This window comes from Chiloscyllium punctatum, chromosome 29, assembly GCF_047496795.1.
Source record: "Chiloscyllium punctatum isolate Juve2018m chromosome 29, sChiPun1.3, whole genome shotgun sequence".
Taxonomy (NCBI): domain Eukaryota; kingdom Metazoa; phylum Chordata; class Chondrichthyes; order Orectolobiformes; family Hemiscylliidae; genus Chiloscyllium; species Chiloscyllium punctatum.
This window is the reverse complement of record NC_092767.1, coordinates 20,091,175-20,112,990: the sequence shown is the minus strand read 5'-3', so window position 1 is coordinate 20,112,990 and position 21,816 is coordinate 20,091,175. Positions and strand designations below refer to the sequence as shown.

The window sequence follows — 21,816 nt, the reverse complement described above, 5'->3', positions numbered from 1 at the left end:
AGTATGTCCCCAATCTTGAATCGCGGCCCTCCTGGAAAGGGCATCTGCTATTCACATTACTGAAACTCTTCAGGATTTTATAAACCTCTCATAAGATCACCCCTCAGCCTCCTGTGCTCCAGTGAAAAAGGACCCAGCCTCTCCAGACTCTGCTTATAATTAAATCCCTCCGTTCCCATTACCATCCTGGTAAATCTCTTCTGAACCTGCTCCGATTTAATAATATCCTTCCGATAACAGCACAACTAGAACTGGGCACAGTATTCCAGAATTCCAGAAGAGGCCTCCGCGACATCCTGTACAACCTCAACATAACGTCCCAACTCTTATATTCAAAAATCTGAGCAATGAAGGCAAATGTGCTAAAGCCCTTCTGAACCACCCTGTCTGCATGTGACACATAGTTCAAAGATCTGAACCCCTCGGTCTCTTTGTTCCAAATCACGATCCGAGGCCCAACTTTTAATCAGTGTAATTCCCGCCCTCGTTAGTTTTACAAAGATGTAATATTTTGCATTTATTCCAATCCAAAAATCACAAACATCCTTCGAGTATAAAGGCAAGAGGAGCATACTTCAGAGTAAAATCAGAAAGGCAAAAAGGGGACAGGACACCACTTTGGTGAATAGAGCGGTTTGGACAAACCCGGGAACTACAGACGCTGTGCTAGACTAGGTGTTGGAGGGAGCCCTGAGAGACAGGATTTGCGTGTATTTGGAAAAGCACAGACTGATTAAGGATAGTCAGCATAACTTTCTGCATGGAAAATCATGTGTCACATACTCGATCTGGTTTTTAAGAAGTAACAAAGAGGATTGAGGAGGGAAGAGCAGTAGATGTGATCTATATGGACTTCAGGAAGGCGTTCGACAAGGATCGGTGCTGGGTCCACTACTTTTCATCATTTATATAAATGATTTGGATGTGAACACAGGAGGTATAGTTAGTAAGTTTGTAGATAGCACCAAAATTGGAGGTGTAGTGGACACTGAAGAAGGTTACCTCCAATTTCAATGGGATTTTGATCAGATGGGCAAATGGGCTGAGCAGTGGCAGATGGAGTTCAATTCAGATAAGTGCGAGGTGCTGCATTTTGGAAAAGCAAAGCTTCGCAGGACTGATACACATCATGGTCAGGTCCTGGGGAGTATTGCTGAACAAAGAGACCTTGATGTGCAGGTTCATAGCTCCTTGAAATTAGAAGCACAGGTAGATAGGTTCGTGAAGGTGTTTGGTAAGATTTCCTTTATTGGTCAGCATATTGAGTACGAGAGTTGGGAGGTCATGTTGCAGCTGTTCAGGACATTGGTCTGGCCACTCTTGCAATATTGTGCGCAATTCTGTTCTCCACCTAGCACAACGATGTTGTGTAAGTTGAAAGGTTCACAAACGATTTATAAGGATCTTGCCAGGGTTGGAGAGTTTGAGATCTAGGGAGAGGCTGTACAGGCTTGGGCTGTTTTCCCTGGAGTGTCAAAGGCTGAGGAGTGATCTCAGAGGTTGATCAAATCATGAGCATGCATCAGATAGATAGACAAGGTACCTTCACTGGAGTGAGGGAGTCTAGAACTAGAGGGCATAGATTTAGCATGAGAGGGAAAAGATGTAAAACGGACCTAAGGGGTAACGTTTTCATGCGACGGTGTTGCGTTTATGGAACGAGCTGCCAGAGGGAGTTGTGAAGGTTGCTACAATTGCAACATTTATTAGGCATCTGGATGGGTATATGAATACGAAGGGTTTAGAGGCATATCGACCAAGTGCTGGCAAATGGGACGAGATTAGGTTTGGATATCTGGTCGGTATGGAAGAGTTTGACTGAAGGGTCTGTTTCCGTGCTGTATGTCTGTGACTCGCAGCCGGGGATCAGCTCAGTGGGTTTCAGTCTATTAAAAGGTAAATCTTACTCTGCTTTACTTTTAAAATCCGGAACATTCAGTAGGGTGAGTGTTTACTAGTTTAAGTGCCTCTGTTATGATGTTTTGGTTGAATGTTTTAAATGTAAAACACAGGTACCAATGTATTCGAGAGTAGTCTTTTGTAAAGCTGTAAGACTCTGCCTTTTTATGGGTCTACAGATTAAGGTGCAGAGATGGCCATTTGTACAGTGATGTGCGCTTCCTGGAGGAGAGTAGGGGGAGTTTGAATGATCCTGATGATAGCCTGCAGGAAGTGATGCAAATCCTCTTAGATCACATGGATCAGATGGAGCGGTGCTTAATGGTAATGAAGAATTTACAAGAGTCAGGGTGTGTGATAGATGGCAGTTTCAGGCCGGAAAACTGCAGATACAGTCAGGTAGATGGGTTACCTCTCGGAAAGGTAGGAGAGGGAGGTAGGTAGAGCATGAGTCTCCTGTGGAGAAAGTGAGGACTGCAGATGCTGGAGATCAGAGCTGAAAAATGTTTTGCTCGAAAAGTGCTTCTGCCCGAAACGTCGATTCTCCTGCTCCTTTAATGCTGCCTGACCTTCTGCGCTTTTCCAGCAACACATTTTTTCAGCCATGGGTCTCCTGTGGCTATCCCCATCTCAAACAAGTTTACTGTTTTGGATAATGTAGGTTATCATAGACTTTGAGGGAATGTTGCACTGACAGCCAAGTGACTGATACTGAGATTGGCTCCACTATAATGAGAGGTCTATCAGATTCCAAACGCTCAAGGATGACAAGGGACTTTCTAGTCGGGCACAGACTGCTGTTTCTGCAGCTGACAGTGAGTCATCAGAATGGGGTGGTACCTCCCTGGTGCTAGGGTCAAGGATGTTTCGGACAGGTAGCAGAATATTCTCAAAGGAAAGAATGACCAGTGGGAGGTCATTGTACATTGGTACCAATGACATAAGAAGGGGAAAAGATCCTGATGAGAGAATATAGCAAATTAGCCTGGAATATAATAAACCAGGTCCTCGGTCATAATATGTGGATTACTCCAGGTGCTACATGCTCGTGAGACTAGGAAGAGCAGGATGGAGGAGATGAATGATTGGCTAAGGAGCTGGTGTAGGGCAGAAGGATTCACATCTTTTGATCATTGTAATCTCCTCTTGAGTAGAGTTGATGTGCATAAGATGGATGGATTGTACCTGAATTGGAAGGTGTCGGATATCCAGGCAGGGAGATTTGCTCGTGCTACTCAGGAGTCATTAAACCAGTGAGGGAGTGTGGGTAAACTCAAAGAGATAGTGAGAAAAGAGGTAAGTCTGAGGCTGGTACAGTTCAGAAGTCAGACAGTCAAGCCAGGCAAGGGTAAGGCACAGAACCAGGTAGAACTGACAAGTTACACTGCATTTGCTTCAAAACAAGAGGCCTGACAGGGAAGGCAGATGGGCTCAGGGTATGGTTTAGAATGTGGCACTGGGATATCATGAGTATTACAGAAACGTTGCTCAGAGATGGGTAGGACTGGCAGCGTAATGTTCCAGGGTATCGATGCAAGAGGAAGGATAGAAAGGGGGACATGAGAGGAGGCAGAGTGGCCTTTTTCATTAGGGGTAGCATTACAGTTGTGCTGACGGAGGATATTCTGAGATTACGTCCAGCGAAGTTATTTAGGTTGACCTGGGAAATAAGAAAGGGATGATCACCTTGTTGTTATTACCTGCGTGGGTTTCGTCTGTTTGCTGTGGTTTCCTCCCACTATCTAAAGATATGCAGGTTGGGTGGATATTCCAGGCTGAATTGCCCATATTGTTCAGGGATGTGCAGGCGAGGTGGATTAGCCATGGGAAATGCAGCGTTACAGGTTTAAGGTAGGAGGCTTTGAGGGTCAGTGTGGATGTGATGGGCCGAATGGCCTGCTTCCACTCTCTCCGGATTCTCTGATAATTCTACTAGTTTTAAAATAGTTACAGAAAATAATAAACCAGATCTAAATGGTGTCCTAAATTGGACAATTCGAATTTTGACGGTACAAGGCGAGAACTTTCAATATTTCTTTGCTATTCCCAGGTAAAGGGACAGCTGGAAAGTGGGAACATAAGAACAGAAGGAATAGGAGCAGGAGTAGGCTACCTGACCCCTCAAGCCTGCTCTGCCATTCAATAAGATCAGGGCTGATCTTTTCATGGCCTCAGCTCCACTTTCCTGTTCTCTCACCATAACCCTTAATTCCTTTCCTGCTCACAAATCTACCTTTTGACCTAACGATAGTCAAGTTGATAACGTCAACCGCTGCACTCAGCAGCAAATTCCACAGATTCACAGATTTATCTGAAGAAGTCCATCCTGAACTCAGTCCTAAATCTGATATCCCCTTATTTTGACTCTCTGCTCCCTAGTTTGCTCCGTCCCCAGTGGAAATCACCTCCCTGCTTCTAGTTTATCTACTCCCTTCATAATTGCAATTTTTTTCCTATCCAACCCCCCATACTTCGAAATTCCGATGAGTATAGAACTAGTTTTCTCAATCTCTCCGCATACGTCAACCCTCTGAAATCCTGACTCAAACTAGTGATCCTTCTCTGCACCCTCTCGAGTGCCAGTGCATCCTTCCTGAAGTAAGGAGACCAAACCTGTACACAGTACTCCAGGTGTGGCCCCTCCAGCACCCTGTACAGCTGCAGCATAACCATCCCTCTAGCAATGAAGGACAATATTCCCTTCACTGTCTTATTTACCTGCTGCACCTGCAAACCAACTTCCTCTGATTCATGTACAAGGATACCCAGCTCCCTCTGCACAGCAGACTGCTGCATTTCATCAGTTCGCTGTTAGTCCGACCAAAATGGATGACCTCACATTTCCCAACATTGTCCTCCATCTGTTCGACCCTGACCCACTCACTTAACCTATCCGTATCCCTCTGCAGACTTACATTGGCCTCTGCACACATTGCTCTACCACTCAGCTTAGTGTTGTCTACCTTTCATGAATCGATGCTGTGTCTGCTCTGAGACAATTTCGATCCAGATAGCTCACTATTTCTTCCTTGAGCGATCGAGCATTTCCCCCACTACAGAAGTTATGCTAACAGGTCCATTTTAAAATATTGGCATCACATTTGCAGCTATCTAATCTGTCAGAACCGTCCCAGAGTCCAGCACATTTTAGTGAATTATCACGAGTGCGTTTGCTATTTAGCCTCTGCCATCTGTTATAGTCCCCTGGGATGCACTCCATCACGGCCAGACGACCCATCTACCTTTAGACTGTTATCTTTCCCAGCACCACCTCTTTACTGAGAATGATTGCTTCTCTGTCCTCATCTGCCTTTGCATCCATAGGCCTGCAATAACGAGAGTACACAGACAGTATGTTCTTGTTAAGGCCAAGGCTGGGAGGTGTAAGGAATGCTGCCTGTCGAGAGAAATTGAGGGCCTGGTCAAGAAAATGAAGGAGGGATATGGCAGGTACAGACAGCTGGGTTTGCGTGAATCCCTCCAGGAGTAAAAGGGCAGTAGGAGTATAGTCGGGGGAAACCATGAGGGCTAAAAGGGGACATGAGATAGCTTTGGGAAATAGGTTTAAGGGAGAACCCAAAGGGATTCGACAAATACACCTAGGACAAAAGAGTAACCAGGCAGAGATTAGGGACCCTCAAAGATCAGCAAGGCTGTCTGTGGAACCATCGGAGGTGGGAGGATTTCATGTCAGCTTTTACTTAGAGGATGTGGAAGTGAGACAGTTTGGAAAAATAAATAGGGATAACTTGACAAGTTTCCATATTACAGAGAATGAGGTACTAGATGTCTTATAATACATAAAGCTGAATAAATCCCTGGGACTTGATCAGGTGTGTCCCAGAACTTTGTGGGAAGTTAGGGAAGTGATTGCCGGGCCCCTCGCTGAGATATTTGTATCACCAATAGCCACAGGTGAGGTGCTGTAAGACGGGCGCCATTATTTGAGAAAGGTGATGAGGAAAGTCCAGGGAACAATACACCAGTGAGCCTGAAGACAGGCAAGTTGTTGGAAGGGCTTCTCAGGGACAGGATTTGGATGTAATTGGAAAGGCAAGAAATAATTCGGGATAGTCAGCATGGCTTTGTGCCTGGGAATCACTAACTTGGTCTTCAGAAAGATGTTCAACAGATTCAACGTAACAGACCGGTTAACAAATTATACAAAATTGGCTGGAAAATTGGATACAGAGGATAGTGGTGGAGGGTTGCTTTTCGGACTGGAGGCCTGTGATGAGCAATATGGTGTAAGGATTAGTGTTGGGTCCACTGCTTTTCATCATTTATATAAATGATTTCCATGTGAATATCTGAGCTATGATTAGTGACTTTACATCGACACCAAAATTGGAGATGCAGTGGACAGGGAAGAAAATTACCTCCGAGTACAATGAGACTTCAATCAACTGGGCTGAGGAGTGGCAGATGGAGTGGAATTCAGATAAATGTGAGGTGCTGCATTTTGGAAAAACAAATCAGGGAAGGGCCTGGGGAGTGTTGCTGAACAAAGAGATGTTGAGGTGCAGGTTCATAGTTCTTTGAAAGTGGAATAGGCAGGGTGGTGAAGAAGGCGTTTGGTTAACTTGCCTTTATTGGTCTGTGCATTGACTATAGGAGTTACGACATTATTTTGCAGCTGTACAGGACATTGATTCAGCCATTTCTGGAATTCTGCTTTCAGTCCTGTTCTCCCTGCTATCGGAATGATAATATAAAACTTGAAAGGATTCAGAAAAGATGTGCAAAGATGTTTCCAGGGTTGAGGGTTTGACCCATACAGAGAGGCTGAATAGGCTCGGGCTGTTTTCACTGGAGCATCGGATGCTGAGAGGTGACCTTCGAGGTTGATAAATTGTGAAGGACATGGTTAGGGTGAACAGCCAGGGTCTTATTCCCAGGTTAGGGGAGTCCAAAACCAGAGAGCACAGACGTGAGGTGTGAGGGAAACGATTTAAATGCGATCTAAAGAGCAATGTTTTCAAGCTGAATATGGTACGTGTATGGAATGAGCTGCCTGAGGATGTGTGGAGGCTGGTACGATAACATTTAAAAGGCATCTGATTGGGTACGTGTTTCGGAAACTTAGAAGGATCTGGGCCAAGTGTTGGCAAATGGGACGAGATTAATTTAGGATATCTGGGCGGCATTGACGAGTTGGATCGAAGTGTCTGTTTCTGTGCTGTGCATCTCTATGACACTAATAAATTAAAATTAAGATAGATTTCTCTTTTACGGAGAGTTAGCAAAAGACCTGACAATTTTCCTTGGAGCTGAGAAGCTTAAGCAGTGATTTCAACCAGAAACAGATTTGTTTCCAGGATATTTAATTTACCGAGACACAGAGAGAAATTATTGTCACAATTTTTAGTAACTACTTTCAGGTAATTGGCAAATAATGCAGGTTACAAATGTGAAGGTTATTTTACTCAGTAGGTTCTGAGCATCTAGAACAGTTTGAATCACAGCTGGATGCAGCTTTTGTTATTGTCAAAACAGATTTGGAATTTAACTATTTGAGGATAACTGTGGAGGGCTACTGGTAAATAGGAGTGGAGTAAGTGCAGATTGGCAGCATCTCCAGAGGAAGAAAGTACAGCCCCAATGGGCTGAATAGCCCCCAGCCCCTGTGCTCTGTGATACTGCCCCATTCACTGAATGATGAAGCTCATCCCAGGGCAGAGCCACAGTCATGTACAGCAAGGAAACAGACCCTTTAGTCAAACTCGTCCACACCGACCAGATATCCCAACCTAATCTCGTCCTATCTGACAGCAGTTGGCCCATATCACTCTACGCCCTTCCCATTCATATACCCATCCAGCTGCCTTTCAGATGGTGACAGCTTGTATAGTTGCACCACTTCCCTGACAGTAGATTCCATACACGCACATGAAAAAAGTTGCCCCTTGGGTCTCTTTTATATCATTCTCCTCTCACCTTAAACCTATGCCCCCTCGTTCTGGACTTCCTCACCCCAGGGAAAAGGCCTTGTCTCTGTATCCCATCCACGCCCCTCATGATTTTATAAACCTCTGAGGTCACCCCTCAGCCTCCTACCACTCAAGTCACAATGGGACCTGGCTGATTGATGGCAGCTTCAGACCAATAGGGGAGTTGGTGTAATCCTCCCGCCAATGGGAGTGAATGAGGGGTGTGGCCAGCAGGCCAACACGTGACCATGAGCTGTGCAGGTGCAATGTCACTGTGAGGGGGGACCCAGTGAGTGTGAAGGGAGTGGGAGAGACAGCAGAGACTGGGAGAGAAATTGAGTTTGTGGACTGGGTGGGTTGATAAACACACGCTGTTGGCTGCTGGACCTGAATTACCAACTCCCAGTAAATGAAAACCAAAGGAATTGCGGATGCTGTAAATCAGAAACAACAACCAGAAGATCCTGAAAATACTCAGCAGGTCTGGCAGCATCTGTGAAGAGAAGTCAAAGTGAACATTTCTGATCCAATCACCCTTCGTCACAACTGATGTTCCTGAGAAACAATGTCGGTTTATATGCAGAAGATAGGGATTAAGGAGTAAATGATAGGTGGTGATAGATTCCAAAGAACGCGATGGGAGCAGTTGGACAAAGGAGTGGATAACGATCTGGCTGGGGGAGGGTGAATAGCTGTTTATGGAGACTGTTAGTGACTAACCATAGGTAGTGTGTAATTGCAGGTGATGTAATAACAGGGCCTGGTCTATGGGATGGGGGCTAGGACATTAGTACGTAGGAGACTTCGGACCTAAAATTATGGAATCCAATATTGAGGCCAGAGGGCTGAAGGGTCCCCAGGTACAAGATGAGGTGATGTTCTTCCAGCTTGTGTTAAAGTGTGGCACTGGATGTGCACAGCAGGTCAGGCTGTATGCAAGGAGAAGGCGAATTGACATATTGAGCCTAAGCACTTCTTCAGGAATGTGAGGGTGGGGAAGAGGACAGATAATAGGATGGGTGTGTAGGGCTGGTGGGAAGGTAGTTGGGAAGGCGATAGGTAAATGCAGGTGGGGGTAATGGTGAGAGGGTGGAGTGGATAATTGGGAAGGAAGATGGACAGATGGGACAGTTTGAGGGCGGTGCTGAGTTGGAGGGTTGGATCTGAGATAAGGTCGGGGAGAGGAGATGAGTAAATGTTCCCATGTTGTTGAAGGGTCGCTCCATCCCACCTATTATTTACTCTTTTACCCCTATCTCCTGCAGTCCAAAGATGTGTAGGTTAGGTGAAGTGGCCAAGCTAAATTTCCCGTCGTGTTCAGGGATGTGTAGGTGAGGTGCGTTCTTCAGGAGAAATTTAGAATAACAGAGTTGCGGAATGTGCCTGGGTGGGATACTCTTCAGAGGGTCAGTGTGGATTTGTTGGACCGAATGGCCTGTTCCCATACTGTAGGGAGTCTAATTTTCCCAGCTGCCATCGGTTCTGAGGAAGGGTCACTGGACCCGGAATGGCCCTTGGTGTGTGCAGGAGCCGGAAACTGGGAAGGGGGAGTGGCAGCGGAAACCGGGAGAAAATGATTCAGTTTAGACTGGGAGGTTTTATTTACACGTCTGTACATGGTGTTAGTCCTGAATTAGAAACTCTTGGTCCCATGTTTACAGCAAATGGGAAAACGGCTGTGGGCCTCAGTCAGTGATAGGTCCTGGGTTATGGCCGCCATTTTTACTGGGGGTACGGTACAGCGAGGCGCATGGACATGTCCTCTTCCTGGGTGGGGGAGGGGTGATTTGAAAGAGGAGCATTTACACATCAGACACATACCAGAGAAATACTTGTCTTTCCAATTCATCCTGCACTTGTTTTGTGAATTCTTTTTATGGGATATTAAATGAGAATAATTGAGGACGGGATCTCAAAAAAGCAGATTTCTGCACTCAGCGGAGTCATCAGGATCTGAATATCATGAGCATTTTACTGTGGAAGGAGAAAGGGTTGTCTGTTCTGTCTCTGGGAAAATATCTCCAATACTTTTGTGAAGCAACATGCAGAAAGATGTTCAGATTTGTGGTTGAATCCCCCATGGGCGATTTGGCCTGAGTGGGAGCACAGATTTATCCAGATTATACCTAGTCTCTTTGCAGGAACTGTCAGATTTAGTCCCAATCACTCACTTCATGATGTTAACCTGTAAACTCCTAATTTTCAACTGCCTGCAAAATTCTCATTAAAATTCTTTGTGAACTCAAATTCCAGCACATTTTCAGGTGGAATGTTCCAGGTTCTGACAACTGTCTGTTCATCCAGAAACTGCTGAGGTCCATGTTGACTCTGGGGTTACAAAGGGCTGAGCTGAAAGATGAGATGCAGTTCCTGAGCTCTCATTGTGATGCATTGGAACAGGACAGGAGGCTGAGGGCAGTGTCGGTGTGAGCAGACAATGAAAATGACAGGGCTGCACTGAGTGTTGCTTGACTCAATGAGTGTGCTTTGGAGTTGGGTGAAAACAGAGGGAAGTGAGACAGGGAGAAGTTGAAGATGAAACTCCGGTTTAGTTCAGGCCATTGAGAAATTCACATGGTCCCAATGGGAACAGCCAATTTGTAAGTGATATCTGCAGAGTATTTGTTAAGTTTTTAAAATATAACGTATCAGCTTATGTAAAGATTGGGGCTTTTGATATATAATGGAAATGTTTGAAGTGAAGGAATGTTGACAGCTATTTTAAATTCTCTTAATGGGAGTAATTAGCTGAATCCAGAGAGACGTTGTGACAGGAGCCCTCAGACCCGTGGGGTGCTCCTCTTGTACAATGTGGGAAATAAGGGATACTTTCAGTGTCCCTGACGGCTATGTGTGCAGGAAGTGGGCCCACCTGCAGCGACTGGGAAACTGCTTTTCAGGCCTGGAGTTATGAGTGGACTCAGGGAGACAGTAAAATGTAGCTCCTGAAATAAAATAATGTCAGACTTACTCACAGTGCCATGTGCTAGTGAGAGCAGGACTAAGAGGATAGATCAGCTGGACGTGTGACTGGCAAACTGGTGTATCAGAGAAGGGTTTAGATTCTTCAGGCACTGGGACCGTTTCTGGGTGGGTCCTGTACCAGTGTAGGCTTAGATGGGTCAGATTCAGGACAGGGAGTGGGAGGTAGAATATTAGTGATGTAGTCAGCAGCTCAGAAAGCCAAAGGAAAGGAGGATGAAATGAGGATTGAGTCCCTCTTCATCCATCAGTCCTGCCATCCCAGGAATTATAGTCAGCAAAATATGGAGCTGTACAGCTCTCTGACTCTAAGTGCTTGAGCAAAATGGGGGAAATCCACAATAAAAACAAAACGTGCTGGAGATCCTCAGCAGGTCGGGCAGCATCTGAAATGGTGACAGAAACATTGCAGCCTTGAAGACGTGTTTAGATGATCACACCAGGTACTACAATATCGGTTACACGCTGAGTGCCAGAACGTGGGACTCGAATTAATAGGTGCTTGATGACCAGCATGAATACGATGGGGCTGGAAAGGGGACGTTTCGGGTCAGGACTATTCATCAGGGCTGACAAAGGGTTCCAACCCAAAACATCAACCTTCCTGCTCTTGTGATGCAGTCTGACCTGCTGCACTTTCCCAGATCCACATTGTATGGACTCTGACTTCCAGCATCTGCAGCCCTTAACTATCTCCACATCCCAGGACTCAGGCTGGTGACCCTCCTTTACTCTCTCAATAACCAGGAGAGCCTTCCTTGGGAAAGGGGAACAAAGGTATACACAGTACTCTAGGTGTGGTCTCACCAAGGCCCTTCCAGAAAGGGATCCCTGCTACTATACACGAATCCTCTCACTAGGAAGGTCACCCATCATTTACATTCTCCGCTGCTTCCCACTCCTGCCTGCTTCTGAAAAGAGGGAATCGCAGAGAAACATGGAATCAAATGGGGTCAGAGTCTCTGTTATAAAACTGTTGAACACAATGCCCCCATCTTCTACATACTGGCCACCAAGCGCACGTGCCTGGTGTGATAATCTAACCACTTCTTCAAGGCTGCAATGTTTCCTGCATCCGTCAGCACTTCAGATTCTGCCAGACCTGCTGAGGATCTCCAGCACTTTCAGTTTTCTCTGTTGTGTAGTTCTGAAAGGGGGGATTTGCAGTTGAGAATACAAATTGAACTTCATTTTCAGTTTTGATAGTTACTTGATCCGTGCCGATCTGAATATCATTTACCCTATCTGGATGGAAAGGTGGTGCATTCTGTCCGTGGGCGAATATTTCAAATGTCAGTGTGACTGGGAAAAAAGTACTGAGACAGTGAAGTCCATGTCAGCGTGGGGACTGTGGAGAGAGATTTCATTGGTTTTTGAAAGTCTAAAAAATCATGGCACATTTCCCAGGAACAGTTAAGCCAGTGGTTTTGTATGAGGGCAATTAACCATGAAACCGGAAAGACAAAAGGATTCCTGCATCATGGAAAAAGCTATGAAAATGGGATTGTTGTAATGGGGTAAATTATCAATCATTGATTGTAATCCATTGGTGTTGTCACATCGGTTCCAGTGCCGTGGGGAAACACTGGAAATGTGATGAATGCAGTGTAGGTTTCAGTTTTTAAACTGGAAAAGGTGCAGAAGAAATTTCCAAGGATGATGCCAGGCCTCGGGGGTCTGAGTTACAGGGAGAGGTTGGACAAGTGAGGGCTTTTTTGTTTAGAGCAGAGGAAACCGAGGGGGAATATTTTATAGAAGTGTATAAGACCATGAGAGGCGTGGGTAAGGTGAATGCACTCAGTCTTTTTCCCAGGGAACCAAGGACTGGAGGGCATCAGTTTAAGGTTAGAGGAGAAAGAATAAAAGGGAAGCTGAGGGGTAACTGTTTTACACAGAGGGTGGTATGTATATGGAATGAGCTGCCAGTGGAAGTGGTTGAGGCGGGTACACTAACAACATGTAAAAGGCATTTGGACAAATACATGGATAGCAACGGTTCAGAGGAAGATAAGCCAAGTGCAGGGAAATGGGGTCAGCGTGGATGGACATTCTGATCGGCATGGGCCATTTTGGGCCAAAGGGCCTGTGTCTGCTGTAGGATGCTGTAACTAAGTGCATTTGCTATTTCTCCCACGAACTCTGTTGGTATCCTGGGATGTATTCCATCAGGGCAATGAGGCTTGTGTACCTTTAACTCCACTACCTTGCCCAGCTCTAACTCTTTCACGATAATGGTTATTATCTAGGTCCTCACCTTCCTCAGTCTCCTTATCAATTACTGGCATGTTCTTCGTATCCTCCATTGTGAAGACTGACTGCTGTGTCCTCATCTTCCTGAACCCTGCTGGATAGGAATTACAAGGCACAGAACTCTGAGAGGTCTTCTTTGAGTCTTTATTGATGAGACATGGTAGTTACCTGGGTATTTTACGTGCAAAACGCCTTTAGGCAGCATCAGGTCCAATGAACGGCTGCCATTCTTCTACCTTTGTGATTTGTGACTTTGCATAGAGACTGTCTCTCAGGATTAACTCCATGGCAACAACAGTTTAAAAAGTCTAGTTCAGTTCAACTCTGTGGTTAAACCACACACCCCTCCCCCACACCCCCGTGGCTCCCTCAAGTACCTGACAGGCGCTTCAGTTTCAGTGGGGCTGTCTATCAGGATTCTGATGTGGAGGAGCCGGAGTTGGGGTGGGGTGGACAAAGTTAAAAACCACACAACACCAGGTTATAGTCCGACAGGTTTATTTTGAAGTACAAGCTTTTGGAGTGTGCTGTGATTTTTAACGTGATCAGGATTATCTCTCTGGTAACTGTTAAATGCTTCAACAATTAGAGAGGCCATATATTCACCAAACAATAGGTTTCCCTCTAACAGTGTAAACTGCTATTCTGTCCCTGGGCATTGCTACTCATCACTATTTTCACCCAATCCCATCAAGGTTTCAGTTGACCTTTGAAGTTTTTCTAATCTCCTAATTTCTCCTTGGTCTTTGCCAATTTATATGCCTTCTATTTCAATTTGATAGACTCCCTTATTTCCTGAGCCACCCACGGCAGATTACTCCTTTTCCGACAGTCCTTCCTTTTCACTGATATATACTTTTGCTGAGCACTTCGAAAAATTGCTTTGATATTCCTCCACTGTCTGTAAACTGTCCCACCGTAAAGTCTTTGCTCCCAGTCTACATTACCAACTCGTGCCTCATCCTATTGTAGTCTTCTTTGTTTAAGCACAGGATCTTGGGACTGGATTTAATCTCCCCGCTTTCCATCTGTGTTCTAAATTCAACCAGATTTATCACGCGTCTTTTGTCAGATTACGAGGTGAGGCGATGTTTCCTGGGTGTTTTGGTTTTCATTATCAGTAACCTTGGCTTTGTAATAAATTACAGAATAGATATTTACAACAGAGTATTCTGGACAATGTGAATGTACGACACAATCCATAACCATAAATCACTTACCCCTCAGTTTAAAATTGCAAAATCATTATCTTCTACACACTTCCTCACTATCTCAGTTTTGAATGCTATTCCACTTGACTATCCTAAATTTTCTGAAAATCTCCTTTGGTGAAGGTGGTGAGTTTTGGATTCCACTTTCCAGTTATTACCGTAAGAAGATAACCCTGGGCACAGGAGAGGCAATGCAGCCCTTTGAACCAGCTCCACCATTTAATACGGTGATGATTGAGCTCACCTCGGTCTCAGCTGGATTTTCCCGCCTGTTCTCTCTCTCTCACTCTCACCCTTCAGCTCATTGCAAATTAAAATTCTATATCTGTCCATTAAATTTGCTCATTGTCTTGGCATCCACTGTGTTTTGAATAGGGAATTCCTCAGATGCACAACACATCGAGATAGGTGCATTCTTCTTCATGAGAATAGAATAGAATCCCTAAAGTGCAGAAGCAGGGTATTCATCCATCGAGTCCACACCAATCCTATAATTCATTTTCACCCATTCCCAGTATTTCCCATGGTTAATGGCTTAACCTGGACATGCATGGACACTGTGGTTTATCATGGCGAATCCACCTAACCAACACATTTTTGGACTTTGGGAAGAAACTGGAACACCGAACAAAACCATGCAGCCACTGGGAGAATGTGGAAACTCAACACAGTCACCTAAGGCTTGAATCAAACCAGGGTCTCTGAAGCTGCGAGGCAGTGGTGCTAGCCACTGAGCCACCTCTGCCTAAAACTGCTTCCCCTTCTTGACCTCTCCACCCCGCAATTGACTGAATCTATATTCCTTACATCAGAAATTGGGTTGTCTAACCAGATGTCTCAGTAAAACCCAGTGACAAACCATATGTCCTGTCTGTCTGAATGGGGATCCTATACACAACACCCTTCCACCCCACACGTTTCATTTTACTTTCCAGAGACAGGGCTCCAGTGACTTCATGGGGACTGTAACTTCCATATTTCCTGAGGCAGGGACCACAGGTGTAGTGGGAAACCCGGCATTGTATATGTACAGAATGCGGGCGGGTTTTGGAGCATGTGTTTTAGGGTAATTAGGGGAAAGTATTTCACACTGTGATTGGTTAGAGGAGGAACGTATCTGTTTGGAGTATTGATCAGTTGGGGGGGTCAAAGTGTCACTACACCCTCGTGGGACCACTCTCCATCCCCAGTTCATTGTAATGCTGGGAATAAACTAATGGGAAACAAGGAAGAATCTGATCCATTCTCCCAGACTGAAGGTTCCTCTTCTGTCCAGGATCTGCCACCTCCCTTTCTGTTTCCATCTGTTTCATTCTGCTCTTACATTTTTGACTTGCAGCAACTGAAGGGAAAGCAAGTAAACCCAGAAAGGGTGCAGAGTCTAACCAGGATGGGAAGTGGTGGCATGGATCTGTTTATCAGTAACTCCATGAGAATGAGGAGGGTGTATATTAGAGGCAGCAGAGTCATAATGGTGGGAGAGAGTAAGTGGGCTGGAGGGTTACAGCTTTGGGGGAAGAACGGGGAAAAAGATATTCCAGAGAAACTAGAATAGTCTGTTCTGAATTTCTAATCTGTACATATTCCTTTACACAGGGTATTAGATGGTGAAGATTTGCAGGCTGAAATCTCAAAATCATGTGCAGATTGTGATTAAGTTAACCAGCATTTGAAGAACCAAAGATGGAGAATCACTCGGCCAAAATCCTGCAACAATCTCCCTCCCAGCATTGTCAGTCTGTCTGCACCAAATGGACTGCGAATGGTTCAAGACAGCAGCTCACGACCATCTTCTCAATGGTACCTAGTGATGGGGTATAAATGCTGGCTGAGCCAGTGATGCCCATATCCTGGAAATGGGTTCTATCTTTATTTACTGAAATCCGGTTGATGTTACTGTAGGATGATGAGGGACGCTGAGTGTGTCCTCCAGGAAGAGCACCATCACATTACCCCTGCCTACACCCACACATTAACACAGCAACATCGCTGGGACAAAAGGCAGTGAAGCCCAAGGAGGACTGAAATATCGTTCTTCAAGGTGAAGTCATGAAAGCGGATTGGAACAGAGCAGGAACAGGAGACTGAGCTGGATGGTCAGCTGTTTCCCATTGAATGGTGGAGCCAGATTCAAAGGCCGAATGGCCTTTTCCTGCTGCTATCTTCCAGGTATGTATATAGCCATGGAGCCCGGGTAGGAAGAAGTAGTCAGGGCAGGGATTCTGCAGGAGATTGCACTTCCACCTCAGTTTTCAGTGAGGGGTGGTTTGATGGATTTTATTTAACATTTGTCTTTAATGCAAGGTTTGTGATTTTGTTTTTTTTGAAAAGTACAAGTTTATTCCACAATAAATAAAACTTAAAGAATCAACACTATCTGCATATAACCGTTTTTAAAATTTCAAATGCCCTTTAAACAAAATCCTGTCAACTCCCGGACCCCATCACTTTTCAGTTACTCAAACTCCAGGGAAATATTCCTTCCCCCTCTGAACCTTTGGTTTGATTTAACTACTTTCAGTTCTTGTTCTGTGAGCTGTGAAGCATTTTTCTCCCATTTCTCTTACCCAGAAGTGTTATCTCACACAGCTGAGCAACCTTCCCACCATCAACATCATTATTCCATTATTTTGTTTTTTGTTGATGTATAATCACCAGCAGTAGCACACCAGTGTCATCAGTTGAATATTTACAAACAAAGCCCATTATGGGCAAAGCAAACCATTACAAGTGACAGAGTGGGAAGGGAATAAATCAAAGTCGAGTTGAGGGTGAGGGGGTGGCGGTGGTGGTGGAGATCAAGCACTGTATCCCCTGCGGTGCCCACCTCCATATAATGGCATAGAGAGCATTGATACACACCACATGCTCCTCCTCCAAGGAGACGCTGAGAATATTCTTTATCCTCAATCATAGAATATAATCCCTACAGTGTAGAAAGAGAGCATTGGTCCATCAAATCCCACCAACCATCTGAAGAACATCCCGCCCACAGCACTCCATCCCTGTAACACTGCATTTCCCATGGCTGATTCACTTCGTCTGCAAATTCTGAACACAGTGGACAATTTATGACTACCGATCCACCTAACCTGCATATCTTTGAATTGTGGGAGAAAACCAGCGCACGTGGAGGGGACCCCCACTATATGGGGAGAATGTGGATACCCCACATAGGCCGTTGACCAAGGCTGGACTCTAACCTTTTACCTGGTGCTGTGAAACAGCAGTGCTATGATCACAATTTAAATCAATACAGATGAATCCTGCTCCTTGTCACATTGCTGTTTGTGGAGACTTACTGCCCAGAGAGACATCCTGAGGTTCAGAAAGTGGCAATATAAACTCAGTCACCTCCAGCCCAGTTAATGTGGTTAACAACAACAACATCAATTCTCCAGCAGTGTCATCATGTACAAGGTCCACTCCTGACTCTGATGGACAGTAACTGCAGAATCCGAGTGCTGCAGTGATGTGTGAACTCTCCACCACACGGAGCAGGGGGATGACCACTTCCCTGTGTGCACTCACTGGGCTCTCAGTCGTGTTGAGTCTCAGCAAATCCCTTGTCACACAGAGGGAAACAGCTCCTACCCAGTGTGAACCCGCTGGTGTGTCAGGGGTCAGGATGAATCACTGAATCCCCTCTCACACCCTGACCATCTGAATGGCCTGTCCCCCCTGTGTGGGCTCACTGGGGTCTCAGGGGGTCAGGATGAATCACTGAATCCCCTCTCACACCCTGACCATCTGAATGGTCTCTCCCCTGTGTGGGCTCACTGGGGTCTCAGCAGGTGGTGCATTTGAGTGAATCTCTCCCCACATTGGGAACAAGTGAATGGTCATTCTCCAGAGTGCGCTCACTGGTGTTCCAGCAGATCAGAGGACTGAGTGAATCCTTTCCCACACATGGAGCAGGTAAAGGATCTAAATCCATTGTGCCTCCTCTGGTGCCTCAGCAGATTGTAAGATCGAGTAAATCCCTTCCCATACGTGAGGTAGGTGACCAGCCTCTCCCCAGTGTGACTGTGTCAGTGAGTGTCCCACTGGGAGGGGTAAGTAAATTTCTTCCCACAGTCCCCACCAACCATCTGAAGAACATCCCGCCCACAGCACTCCATCCCTGTAACACTGCATTTCCCATGGCTGATTCACTTAGTCTGCAAATTCTGAACACAGTGGACAATTTATGACGACCGATCCACCTAACCTGCATATCTTTGAATTGTGGGAGAAAACCAGCGCACGTGGAGGGGACCCCCACTATATGGGGAGAATGTGGATACCCCACATAGGCCGTTGACCAAGGCTGGACCTTTCAGTCTCAATTGCCAGTTCCAGTCCTTGAAGCAGCCAGTAACATGCCATTGTGACTTGAATTCTAACAGCAGCATTGCCTTGGCAGAAGAGGTTGAGGAGAATGAAACTGTCTTCTCTGGACTATCTAAACATGAAACACTTCAAATGAACAGAAATCTTAAAGAGATCAATCTGGTAGACACAGCAAGAATGTGTGCCCTGGCTGGTGTGTCTGGAATGAAATCAGCACTAACTTTGGTATCTTTACCCAGCATCCCCTTTAGCTGCATAAATGTTTAAGATTTATTTGCTGCTCTAATTCCACTCTCTTGATCACTCCCATTTGTAACTGCTGTAATGTTGGCAGCCGTGCAAATTGATAACATTTGATTCAATCCATCCCAAAACCTCTCTGTATCTGTGTCTCACTTTTGTTCACTGAGACCCTCATTCAATCTGATCTCTTGACAAACCCTGCCCTGATATTTCCTTAGAGTGCTCAGAATTAAATGTTCACAGAATTGTGAATGCAGAAAGGAGGCTGCTTCACTCATCAGCTCTCCAAAGGTAAGAGGGCTGAGAGGTAAATAAGAGGGGTGTGTGGGGTTGGTGGGATGGGAACTCTGAAGGCCATAGGTCGATGTAGATGGGAGGTAATGATGAGAGGGTGGGGTGGATAATTGGGAAGGAAGATGGACAGGTGGGACAGTTCAAGAGGCCAGTGTCGAGTTGGAGAGTTGAATCTGAGAGAAGGTGGGGGGAGGGGAGATGAGCAAACCTTGATACCGTGTGGTTGAAGGGTCCCAAGGTGGAAGGTAAGGTGTTATTCTTCCAGGTGTCGGGTGGCTGGGATTTGGCGATGGAGGCAGCCCAGAACCTGCATGTCCTTGGTGGAGTGGGAGAGGGCGTTGAAGTGGTCGGACACAGGGTGGTGGGGTTGTTTGGTGCATGTGTTCCAGAAATGTTCTCTGAATCAAGTTGGCGTCCTGACTCCCCAGTGTAGAGGAGACCACATCGAGAGCAAAGGATAAAATAGGTGAGGTATCTGGACGTGCAGGGAAATCTCTGCTGGATGTGGGAGGATCCTTTGGTGCCGTGATTGACGTGAGGGGAAGGTGTGGGCACAGGTTTTACACCTCTTGAACTGGCAAGCAAAGGTGCTGGGAGTGGAGGGTGGGTTGGTGGGGAGCATGGATCTAATGAGGGAGTCGCAGAGGAAATGGTCATTGTGGAATGCTGAAAGGGGTGGGAAGAGAAATATATCTCTGATGGTGCTGTCTGATTGTAGGTGGTGGAACTGGCAGAGGATGAAGTGTTGTATCTGGGTGGAAGGTGAGGACTGGGGGGTTCTATCCTTGTTGCGTTGGAGGTGTGGGGTTGAAGAGTAGAGGTGCAGGAAGTGGAGGAGATACACTGGAGAGCATTGTTGACCACATGGGAGGGGAAATTGTGAATACTTGAAATAGGAGGCAATTTTGTATGTTCTGGAGTGCTCTGCCAGCTTGCATCAAGTTTCACTGAAACACTGCAGTAAGCTTGAGACAGAGAGGTTGGCAAGGGAACATTCTTGTGTGTTAAAGAGCAGGCAACTGGAAGCTCAGGGTCTTTTTTTCAACAGAACGTGGATCAACAGCCACCATTTCCACCACCGCCACTGAGATGCTGCCAGACACAGGTTCCTGTCCCCTCCATTAACAGCTATGCACCCTCCCAGCCAGATCGTAATACACTCCTTTGTCTTTCCAAATATTCCTGTCTCTCTTTGCACTCCATCTCAACCTATTATTTACTCTTTATCCCCTATCTCCTGCAGTCCAAAGATATGCAGGTTCGGTAAATTGGCCAAGCTACATTTCCCGTAGTGTTCTGGGATGCATAGTTTAGGTGCATTAGTCAGGGGAAATGTAGAGTAATAGGGTCGGGGAATGGGTTTGGGTGGGATAATCATCAGAGGGTGGGTGTGAGCTTGTTGGGCCGATGGCCCTGTTTCCACACGGTGGCTGGGAAAATTTAGAATTCCTGCAATCGGATCTAAGGAAGGGTCACAGGTACCGGAATGACCCTTGGTGTGTGAAGGAGATGGAAACGGGAAAGGGGGAGTGGCAGCGGAAACCGAATGAAATGTATCAGTTTAGACTGGGAGGGGTATAATTACACTCTGTACAGGTCGCTCGTCCTGAATTAGAAACTCCTGCTCCCACGTTTGCAGCAAATGGGAAAATGCCTGTGGCCCTCAGGCAATGATAGGTCCTGGGTTTTGGCCACCATCGTTATTGGGGGCAAGGTACAGCAAGGCGCATGGACATGTCCTCTTCCTGGGTGGGGGCGGGGCGATTTGAAGAGGAGCATTTACACATCAGACACATACCAGGGAAATATTTGTCGTTAATATTCATCTTGCACTGACTGTGAGCTTTGTCTTGTGAATTTTTTATCAGATATTAATTGAGAATAATTGAGACCGAGATCTCAAAATCATGTTTCTACAGTCAGCGGAGTCATCAGGATCTGAATATCATTGGCATTTAACTGTGGAACGAGAAAGGTTTGTCTGTTCTGTCTGTCGAAAAGTAGCTCATATTTTTAGGTAAAAACAATGTCCTGTGGCCCAACATTTCAACTCCCCTCCCACTGAGCAAGGACATGGAGGTCCTTGGCCTCCTTCACCGCCGCTCCCTCACCACCCGACTCCTGGAGGAAGAACGCCTCATCTTCTGCCTTTGAACACTTCAACCCCAGGGCATCAATGTAGACTTCACCAGTTTCCTCATTTCCCCTTCCCCCACCTCACCCCAGTTCCAAACTTCCAGCTTCGCACTGTCCCATGACTTGTCCTACCTTCCTATCTTCTTTTCCACCTATCCACTCCACCCTCCTCTCTGAACCATCACCTTCAGCATCACCCCACTCTCCTATTGTACTCTTTCCTACGTTTTCCCCACCCCCACCCTCCTCTCATTTATCTCTCCACCCTACAGGCACCCTGTCTCTATTCCTGATGAAGGGCTTTTGCCCGAAACGTTGATTTTACTGCTCGTCGGATGCTGCCTGAACTGCTGTGCTTTTCCAGAACCACACTATTCCAGACTCGCATATTTTTGTCAAGCAAATAGCAGAAAGATGTACAAATTCATGGTCGGATCACCCTTGGGGTATGTGCTGTGTTCTGGGCTGTGCAGCCCGGGAAGGAGATATTGGTCTGAGAGGGAACATAGATTTATCCAAACTACACCTCGACTCTTTGC

At 45.9% G+C, this 21,816-nt stretch overlaps 1 long non-coding RNA gene across 4 annotated transcripts in view; it reads left to right on the top strand.

The window, feature by feature from the left end:
- Positions 1-21,816, top strand: part of LOC140454329 (uncharacterized) — a 69,568-nt gene that overhangs the window by 11,032 nt on the left and 36,720 nt on the right. For 2 of the 4 annotated variants that reach the window (XR_011952664.1, XR_011952665.1), the window contains exon 4: positions 15,869-16,511. The exons of 1 other annotated variant lie outside the window; for it this stretch is intronic. This is a non-coding gene — a long non-coding RNA (uncharacterized lncRNA). Of the gene's footprint in view, positions 1-14,048; positions 14,137-15,868; positions 16,512-21,816 lie in introns of those variants that run through there. One more of the 4 variants, XR_011952667.1, reaches the window with a different exon arrangement.